The sequence below is a fragment of the Cibotium barometz genome, chromosome 41 (assembly GCF_041138505.1).
Source record: "Cibotium barometz isolate CiBa-2024 chromosome 41, ASM4113850v1, whole genome shotgun sequence".
NCBI lineage: Eukaryota > Viridiplantae > Streptophyta > Polypodiopsida > Cyatheales > Cibotiaceae > Cibotium > Cibotium barometz.
Window position 1 is genome coordinate 18512916 of NC_141086.1, and position 11519 is coordinate 18524434.

Sequence of the window (11519 nt, forward strand, 5' to 3'; positions counted from 1 at the left end):
GCTCCCCCTAGCAGACCTTTAAGAGAGCTAATTGAAGGAATAAGTAACATAAGAGTCAAGAACGAAGAAAAGATTTCATTATCAATTCAGAATTGAAGGCTCACTGATGATCATGCAATAGAGATGATAAAGGTTCAATTATGATTGGATAGATTTTTTGAATAAATACTGTTTGAATTTTAAGGTATGATTGTTTTCTATGCATGTGATGGTATTTACTTTGTGTCGACAATGGGGCTCAGAGGGAAGACCTCTCTCTAAGTACCCAGACACAAACCCAATTGAATACTTTGGATTATAATTTAAACTGGAAAGCGGGTGGTAGGGTGGACCTGAGTAGGGTGCTTTCCAAATTAATGCTGGAAATTGTTAAGCTATATAAATATAGATGTAATAAATTGAACCTTAGAGAATTTCAAAAGAAAACTCTTAATTTATGGTCTTCATACTCGAGGGGTAGGCTATCGGCATGAATGCAAGGAAGCCATCGATATATCTTTACTCATGAGAGAATTTCAAAAGAAAACTCTTAATTTATGGTCTTCATACTCGAGGGGTAGGCTGTTGGCATGAATGCAAGGAAGCCATCGATATATCTTTACTCATGAGAAGTATGAAAGAGATATTCCCAGAAGGAGTCATATACCAATAAAGTTTTAGATGATTTGATAAACCGTTGGTTAGATAGACCTTAAGATGTTGTTGAAAATTCCTAGAGGAATTGCCTATGTCTTTCGACGAGAAAAAAAAACAGGTACGATTTTAGGATGAGCCGCCAGACTAATCTCTTGCCTGAACATTTGTGGGCGAGGCCTCGAGTGAGACGCTCTACCCTACGTAGTTGCTATTCCGCTGCTAGCATTCCGATGGACCGTAGAGGGTAGGGATCTCACACTGATGAAGTGAGAACAAAGTTGGATCCAAAGGGAAAGAAATGCATCTTCATTGGTTATGCTATGGAGCAAAAAGGTTATAGATGCTATAACCTGACCGCTCGTGAGATGCGAGTAAGTAGAGATGTCTTCTTCAATGAGATGAGTAGCTAGTATGCACCAGTAGTGAAGGCAACATAAGATGAAGATGTAAGAAGTATTGATGTTGCACCACATGTAGAGTAGCAATAACAGATGCTCAGTGGACTTGGGGAGTCCTCGAGAGCAATGGATCCAATGTTAGCCCATGGTCAGGCAGGTTGAGGAATGATGGAGGTACACATGTATCATGGAAAGGGAAGGAAAAGGTAGACCAACCGTTTGTTCCTGATCTATTAGCAGGTTACTCATATGTGGATGGTGACTCTAGTGGCTCTCTTAGCAGAGACTTGATGAGGAGCTTGGAATTCCGTCTGTGTGGTTACTCCTGGTGTAAGGAGAACTAGGGCTGTTTTGAGGACACCTGGTAGTGATCCAGGTGTACACAGGTCTACGAGAGTTAGATACCCTTTGACAGGTTGAGATATACAACCCATCATTATAATTACATGGTAGAAGCAATACAGGAGGTTGAGCCCACTTGCTTTGAGAAGGCAATTGGAAATAAGAAATGGGAAGATGCCATGGATGAGGAGATGGCAGCATTGGATGCAAATGTAACATGGGAGTTAGTGCCTTTCCCTAAGGAAAAGAAGGAAATTGGATGTAAGTGGGTGTATAAAGTCAAGCACAATGTTGATGGTTCAATGAACAAGTACAAGGCAAGATTGGTTGCCAAGGGCTATGCGCAGATTTATGGCATAGACTATGAGGAGACATTCAGCCCGGTTGCAAGAATGGCAACCGTGAGAGCTGTCATTGCTATGGCTGCAACAACGAAGGGTTGGTCTTTAACAAATGGATGTAAATAATGCTTTCTTGCATGGTGACTTGGAAGAAGAAGTATACATGATATACCACTAGTTTATGAGAGTGATGAACATCCAGATTTTATGTGGAGGTTACACAAAGCCTTGTATGGCTTGAAGCGGCGGGCACCCAGAGCATGGTTAAACAAGATCGGGGAGTATATTGTTACCATTGGATTTCAGATATCCAATGCAGATTTTTCACTATAAGTGAAAAAGACAGATAGAGGGATCATGATATTATTCATCTATGTGGATGACTTGATTATCACTGGTAATAGTGATGCAGACATACATGATGTCAGGATGCTTTTGAAGTAGAATTTTGAGATGAAGGATTTGGGTGAGCTGCGGTATTTCTTGGGCATAGAGGTGGTGAGATCACCTCCTGGCATTTTGCTATTGCAGAGGTAGTATGGCTTGGACATGATGTCCAAGTATGGTATGACAGGCTATAAGCCTATTTCAGTGCCATTGGAGTAGAACACAAAGCTTTCCGTAGATACAGGTGAGCTTTTGGAGGACCCCACTACATACAGGCGCATAGTGGGTAGTTTGATCTACATGACCATTACAAGGCTAGACTTGACCTATGTTATTGGAATTGTGAGTCAGTTTATGCAGGCCCCTAGGAAGCCACACTTGGATGTGGCTAGACGTATACTCAGGTACATAAAGTCCCCAGTTGTTTATGGACTTTTCTATGAGGCTGGTATAGAGATACAGTTGCATGGGTACACATATGCTGATTGGGCTGGTAGTATTGCAGACAGGAGATCTACCAGTGGTTTTATGTTCTCATTTGGGAGTGCTACTATGAGTTGGAGTAGTAAGAAGCAGCCAATAGTTGCCTTGTCGCGTACAGAGGCAGAGTACAAGGGTTTTGCTATGGTAGCTTGTGAGGTAGCTTGGTTTCAGAAGCTACTTGGTGACATGGGAGAGCCATGGATAGGGCAGTTGCCATATATTGTGACAACATGAGTAGCATACAGTTGGCCAGTAACCCAATATATCATGCTAGAATAAAGCACATTGAGGTGCATTATCACATTATGGACTGACCCTTGTATGTTGTAGTAGTTGAGTACTAAACCATATAGTGTGTACTCTTATCTTTATGTTATGTTGGTTGAGTAGAGAAGAAGAAGATAGAAGAAAATTCAGCTATCCATCTCTCTCTTGTGTTTTTCTCTCTCTTGTGTGTGTGTTTGCTTGCTAGGGTTTGAAGCTCTTCCTCTCCCCACATTCTCTTTGTTTTCGTTAGCCCACAGTATAGGTTTTGAAGTGATCGGGTACTGAGAGCAAGTCTTGTTTGTCCTCATTTTCACTTTTGGTTTTAGCCATGATCTTTCTAGTCTCACATTCTGCCTCTACCAGGGCTTATTGTGTTTTCGGCACCCAACTTTTGTAAGCTTAGATGTTTCTGGCCCTTGAAGGATGATTTTCTCTTTGTACCTTCCTTCCAATGATATCTTACTCAACTCCTTGTGTAAGATTCCTCCCTCCAGCTTTTGAGGTGTAAAGGTGTAAGAACCTCCCCTTATGTTCTTGAAATTATTCCCCTCTCTAAAATAGAAGAAAGATCTTGTTTTACCATGTTTTGGCCTAGAGAGAGAAAATATCTAGAGAGAGATAATCTAAAATTGAGATATCTTTGGATATAAAAATCCTCCTAGTGTCTAAAATGGATTCCCCTAAAACAGAAGTTCAAAATGAACTTTCCAAGGTGCATTAGGAATTAATTAAAAATGTGTATAAGGGACCTTAGTGTGAGATCCCTGTCCCCACTGCGCAACAATTTCAGGGGTACTGGCAACGGAAGTAGCACTTCTTGCATGGGGCAGGGTCCCACACTCGGGGTCTTGCCCACGGATATCCGGACAAGAGACTAACCCATCGGTTTTTCCAAAACCGAACCCGAAAAAACTTCTTTGCCCGGAAAGCACGGGCGATTCCACAAGGATAACTTTTCCCTAACGTAGTCAAAAGCCTTAACTAACTGAGCTCATCTGACTGAACCTGTAATAAGTCCCATAGTCAGATCAGGGAAAAAGGCTGTACTTGGATCATAGAGACCAACACTTTTTTCCTCATTAAGAGGCACAGCCGTTGATTCTTTTCCATAGAACAATTTTTGTCCGAGATTTACTTCATCTATCAAACTAAACAGAAATTGAGTCTCGATTTACGGATCCATCAGTCCAGCCTAACCCCATCCAGTCCCATGGGTTAGCCAACCGCCCAACCACTGTAGTGATGGGATCCAATTAGGAATTTGGTTAGGTTTTGTCCTGAGTACCAGGGAAAAGAGTTCCCAGGCCCTCTAGCCGGATGTTCATGCAAACATAAAACTAGTCACACCACTTACACACCCAATATGAAATTGCCTTTTTTCTCAGCATCAGCTATATCCTTTAATGAAACCATTGTATCACTGATCACAATCCTCCAAAATATCCGGTTGAATCTTAATTTCCAATCATTCCTTCATTGGAGTATCTATGGCATCATTGGCAACAAAAATGCTCACCACCTATCCACTCAGGGGCCTATTCACAAGTTCCTAGCTCATAGTACCCGGCAATATAATCACTTATAAAAATCAAGATGGAATCTCCGTTGAAGATCAGCAAGATCAACCAACAGATCCATATAAAAGAGCCATGGACTCATCCGTTGAGGACCAGCAAGGTCAATCAACCAAATCCATGCCCGGTTTCAGAAAACAACTCTTACTCCTTGATTCAATATCTTTCACGACACACGTGTGGGTATCTTCGGTGACCCAAAGCCCGAGCACCGTATGGTTAGCATCCTCTAGGATCCTTCGCAGGTCACCTAGCGCTTCACTCATAGGCCGCTTTCTTGGTCCCTCATCCACTGTACCGGAAGCTCACCATTTAAATCGAACCAAGGCTGGTCAAGACCTCGGCCGACCATGCTACGCGAGATGTCCTCTGTTGACTCTCCGTCAGCTGTTGTAACTTTATCAGTTAGGTCTCCACGACCTTAATCACAAGACAGTCAAAATGCTTCCCCAGCATTCTTGACATAAAACAGTCATTTATAAACAGGTCACAAATACAGTTTCTATAATGAACTCTCGTCTTTCCACATTATCCCTCATCAGTCCACATTACTTATTCCACATTCCATTCATATGTGTACTCATTATCATCCAATCACATCATTTTCCATCTCATCACCTCAGATTCATTCACATCACATATCATATATTCACATCCCGATTCACATGTCATCACATCTCATCCATTCACTCATATCGAACGACACATCATTTCACATACACATTCGCATTCATTATTCTACATACATATCCACATTCGTACATCCACATCATACATCCAATTCCACATCCGCATTCATACATACACATCCATACATCCACATCCACATTCATACATCCATATCCACATCCACATTCATACATCCATTTCTACATCCACATCCACATGCATACATCCATTTTTACATCCACATTCATACATCCACATCCACATTCCATATCTACATCTATACATCCACATCCATACATCCACATTCACATTCGCATCCATACATCCATATCCACATTCCACATTCATACATCCATATCCACATCAATACATCCACATCCACATTCGCATTCATACATCCATTTTCAAATCCTCATTCATACATCCACATCCACATACATACTTCCATACATCCACATCCACATCCATACATCCACATCCACATCCACATCCATACATCCACATCCACATCCACATCCATACATCCACATCCACATCCACATCCACATCTACATCTACATCCATACATCCATTTTCACATCCACATTCATTCATCCATTTTTACATCCTCATTCATACATCCACATCCACATACATACATCCATGCATCCACATCCACATCCACATCCATACATCCACATCCACATCCAGATCTACGTCCATGCATCCACATCCACATCCATACATCCACATCCACATCCACATCCATACATCCAGATCTACGTCCATACATCTCTTTTCACATCCACATTCATACATCCATATCCACATATATACATCCACATCCACATCTACATCTACATCCATACCCACATCCATTTACATCTATCTCATTCCTATAACATCTATTTATAGAATGTAGGAGAATTCTAATTTTTGATATAAAGATTCTTTACGCATCTAATTAGGCATAAAGACAACTTTAGTAGGAATAACACTTTTATAAAAATCCTTTTAAGCATCTATTTAGGAATAAGTTCAATTTTAAGGAAAATAACACTTTCGAATTAAAAATAAACCTTTTATGCATTTTACTATGCATAAATTTCATTTTAATGAGAATAACACTTTCAAAATAAAAATAAATCTTTTATGCATTTTATTATGAATAAATTCCATTTTAATGAGAATAACACTTTCAAAATAAAAATAAATCTTTTATGCATCTAACTATTAATTTCAATGAAAATAATACTTTCGAAATAAAAATAAATCTTTTATGCATCTTTCTATGCATAAAATCAATATTGATAAGAATAACTCTTTTGAATTAAAAATAAAATTCTTTATGCATCTTTCTATGCATAAAATCAAAATTGATGAAAATAAATCTTTTGAGTTAAAAATAAAATTCATTATGCATCTATTTATGCATAAATCCAATTTAGTAGGAATTACACTTTTAGTATAAAAGAATTTCTCTTCTGCATCTAATTTATGCATAAAATCTATTTATGATGAAAATCACACTTTTAATATTAAAAAATATCTTTTATGCATACAAATAATTTATGATGAAAAACACTCTTTTAATATAAAAGAATTTCTTTTATGCATCTATTTATGCATAAAAATCATTTATGAACCACTGGGCATCCTTGGGTTTTCTTTGTAATAGGGCATTTCGTTAGGCTATATACCATTTCTGTTTTCGCCACCGTCTGAGGCGTTGAGCACTGGTATGGCTTTGTTTTATGGTACCTTCTGTACTTGATGTCTCCTCTTCTGATTCTTGAATCCTCATCAATGGTTTGCCAATTAACCATGTAGATAGAGGTTGTGGGGACGGTTCCACATTCCAAATACTGGGTCCCCGTGGGCTGCATCACATCAATGGCGGCCAACACATGCATCCAATTTTCACTGAAGTTTGGAGGAGTAAGTGATGCATACATTTTCATTTCCTCTTCATCCTTGGGATTTCCCACCAAGAGCTGGCATATCTGTATAGAGGTGGTTCATTCTGTTGTGACCAAATCATTACCAAACAACTACCCCTCCATGGGGTGTGCTTTCCATGTTCTTAGGTCAATCTTTAAGATTTGCAAATCCCTACATACATACACATGATCCAAGGCCCAATCATGCACTAATTTGGATTCCCTCATGAAGGGCCTCCCCAATATTATGTCATATGAATCAGGTTGGCGCAGGAAGTCCATGACCACGAATGTATGATGATAGCAAAATGTAAAGAGTTTTTCAATGGTAATCTTCTTCCCAACCTCTCTAATGCTTGAGAAGAATTTTAATCAATGGTTTTTTTTCTTAAAACCAAGATTCTAGTGATTCATATTGTTTAAATGGATTAATTCTAAGCTTTTATGCTTAAATATAATATTTTTGATTAGTAAATCTCTCTTTTAGAAAGATTACTCATCTTTATGGTTGGTTGAATCCTTCTTGGAAGGATGGATCTTAGTATTAATTTCATTTTCTTAGCCAAAACTCTAGGCTTAACAAGCTAGAGATAGAGATTAAGCATTTTTATGATTTTTTTTCTAATCAAAATAAGGATTAATTCATTTAAGCTTGTTTTATGTGATTAGAAAATTCATAATTATTCATTCTAAGTTGAAAGAGAGTTCATGCTAACATTTTGTAAATATTTTCATATGGGAATGATAATGGGATATTTAAAAAAAACAAGAGGTTTAAATGTACTTATGCTTATATTTATGCTTATAATTATGCTTGGGTATGCATAATGAATTTTTAGATTAAAAGAGGAAATCCCACCATATTTTAGATAATTAGGATTAAATATTAAAAGTAGAATTTTTGAGTATTCTCAAAAAATGCAGCAAAGCTATGGTAAAATTTTTACCACCCATTAAAAAGTGAATTTAATTTTATGCATAAATTTGATAATGCAAAAAGGGGATTTCTCATCATATTCTAAGCATAAACATTTTAATGCTAAAAGAAGGATTTTTGTTACATTTTTTGAAAATATGTTTATAGTATTTATGCATAAATGTTTAAATGGAGAAAAGAGGAATTTTTGTTATATTTATTTTTAGTATGTGCATGCATAAAAATTTAGATGCAAAAAGAGGATTTTTCACGATATTCTATGTACAAACATTTTAAATATCAAAAGAGGAATAATTGTCATATTTCAAAATAATTATGTTCATGGTATATATATACATGGATATTTTTATTTATTTATCAAAAAGAGGAATTTTTATCGTACTTTTAATTAGGAAAATGCATAAATTAAAATTGGTAACAAAAGAGAAGGCTTCACCATATTTTACGTAGATAATTTAGGGCATGTCAATGTCGAGGTTCAAATAGAGAAAAGAACATTTTATTATAATTTTATGTGAACATTTTAAATAATGATGGTATACATATTCACAAAATGTATCATTGGAAAAAGAAATATTCTTGTTAAATTTCATTATTTACGATGAATAGAATTATTTATAGTTCTATTATGTCCAAGAAAGAACGAATTTTCATAATTTTGTATTTTTACCATTACGATTGAAAATCACAGTTATTTTATTAGGTAAATAGGAGAAAAAACTTTAGGAAACAAATCTAGGATTGAATCTGAGTAGACCATGACCACGTGAGAAAGGTGGGTCAGTAAGATGCCTGCCCATCTCTTCAATCAGAAATTAAATCAAGACTTATGTGACCAATCCCAATTCTTCAGTACGAAGAATGGATAACTGGCTGATCTAGAGAAGTTTTTCCTAAGATCCGAAATCGTCTAGAAACAAGTTAGAAATTTATTGTAATTGAGGGATGGATCCATGAGATACGTAATTCGTGATTTTTATTGAGAAAGCCTAAGTTGAAAATAAGGGAGTCTCGTGAAACCAAACTCAATGGGAAATTCTTACTTGCATAGAAACTCTGTTTTTTTTAAGGACTATCTTACGCTAGAATGCTGGAGGAAGCATTTGGCTTATGGTTTAATCTAAGGAGAGTTATGTTGCAACAATTGGCGGGGGTGGGGAGTCATCGAAGGACATCTCTGCGGCAAAGCCTGCCAGGTCTTGAATGACCAGCCTCAGTATGGTTGAAAATGGTACGCTTTCGGTACGATGGGCGAGGGACGACGAAGCGGTCCCTGAGTGAAGTACTAGGACACCTAAGGAGGATCCTAGAGGGTTCTGACCAGGCGATGCATGGGCTTGCGCTACTAGGATACCCATGCGTATGTCGAGGACGATATTCATGGATTGGCGAGAAATTATCGCTAAACTAGTTTTAATGGCCGAAGAAGTGTGGATGGCGAAGGATTTCGCCAAGGCCTTTGTTGTCAAGGTCCCGCCAAAGCCAGCTCCCTCATCCTTCAAAAGATTCCAAACTCTAGGGAGCACTTCCAACTTTCCACCTCGTAAAAGACATCAAGGTCCCAATCAGAACCAAGTCTAGACGGGAAGTTTGAGAATGGAAGGAAGGCCTTTTCCTCATAACACATTTTTAGGCTCTTTCCAAGATGCAGAAGGATGAGCTTTGAAGTGAGAACAGGTGTTTTGGATGTCAAGGTTTTGGACACCAGCTCAAGGATTGCCCAACTCCTTCTATGACAATGGGCCAGGGAGGCCAAGGTCCTAGAATGCCGAGACAGACTCCTTCGTATCAACCTAGTCATGGTCCCTCTTGCTAAAATCAGGGCAACCCCAGAAGAGTGATAGCTCAACGTGCAGCCTCAATGCAAAGTAGTCTCAAAACTCCCTCCCAAAATTGGGGAAGCCAGAGAGAGAGTTCCACCCCAGACATCAGCAGAGCAGCTAGAGGTGTCACTATAACTGATGTAGTGGAGGAAGAAAGAGGACTTGTCTATGCCACCATTGAACATCAAGAACAGAATCGTCAAGTATCAGTCCTTCAGACTCTAGCAGAATACAAGGGTAAGCACTTTAAGCTTTTAATTGAGTCAGGCAGTACACATTCTTTGATTTCCCCTAGATGCTTGCGTAAGTTAGTCCTAGATCAAAAAACAGGGAAACCTATGCAAGTAGAATTGGCGAGTGGGAAGATTCTTTTCACACACCATGAGACAAGCCGCATTTAGTTTAATCTAGATGGGAATGCAACAGACTACTAGCTCAGAGTCTTACCCTTGGGAATCTATGACGGAATCCTTGGAATGGATTGGCTCCACAAAAATCAAGCTGACATTCACTGTCACAATGGAACCATCTCTTTCCTCGACCTTCACGAGAATCAAGTTCAAGTAACTGGATTTCTGGATCCCCAGTTCTGCAGTTAGTAAAAGCTTCTAAATTGCTAAAGGGACTCAAAAAGAAGCAAATTGTCTATGTTGTTAAAATGAATCTAGTAGACAGACAATACAAGGCTAAGGAGCTAGAATGGCTAAGTGAGTAATATGTTGTTGTATCCCCAGAAGAGCTGACTGAGATGCCTCCAACTCAGCCTAGCGTGCATACAAGATGCCAGTTTTAGAAGCCATAGAACTAAAGGAGTAGTTAAGATAGCTGCTAGAGCAAGGATTCATAAGACCCAGTGTTTCACCTTGGGGTGCCCATTCTCTTTCAGACAAAGAAAGATGGAACATTAAGACTCTGTATTGATTATAGAGGATAAAATCAGTTTAACAGTCAAAAATAAATATCCTATTCCTAGGATTGATGAACTTTTGGATCGGCTAAGTGGAACCCAAATGTTCACAAAGATAGATCTCAAATCTGGATATTACCAGATTAGAATTAAAGATTAAGATATCCCCAAGACAGCCATTAATACTCGATATGGGTATTATGAATTTACAGTCATACCATTCGGATTGACAAATGCCCTAGCAACATTTAATCGCCTCATGCAAGACATAAAGTTGATTCTTTTAATATAAAAGTGTTCTTTTATCATATTTGGATTTCATGCATAGAGGTATGCATAAAAGTTGATTATTTTAATATAAAAGTGTTACTTTTATCATATTTGGATTTCATGCATAGGGGTATGCATAAAAAATTGATTATTTTATTATAAAAGTGTGACTTTTATCATATTTGGATTTCATGCATAAAGGTATGCATAAAAATTAATTATTTTATTATAAAAGTGTGACTTTTATCATATTTAGATTTCATGCATAGAGGTATGCATAAAAATTGATTATTTTATTATAAAAGTGTGACTTTTATCATAATTGGATTTCATGCATAGAGGTATGCATAAAAATTGATTATTTTATTATAAAAGTGTGACTTTTATCATAATTGGATTTCATGCATAGAGGTATGCATAAAAGTTGATTATTTTATTATAAAAGTGTGACTTTTATCATAATTGGATTTCATGCATAGAGGTATGCATAAAAGTTGATTATTTTATTATAAAAGTGTGACTTTTATCATAATTGGATTTCATGCATAGAGGTATGCATAAAAGTT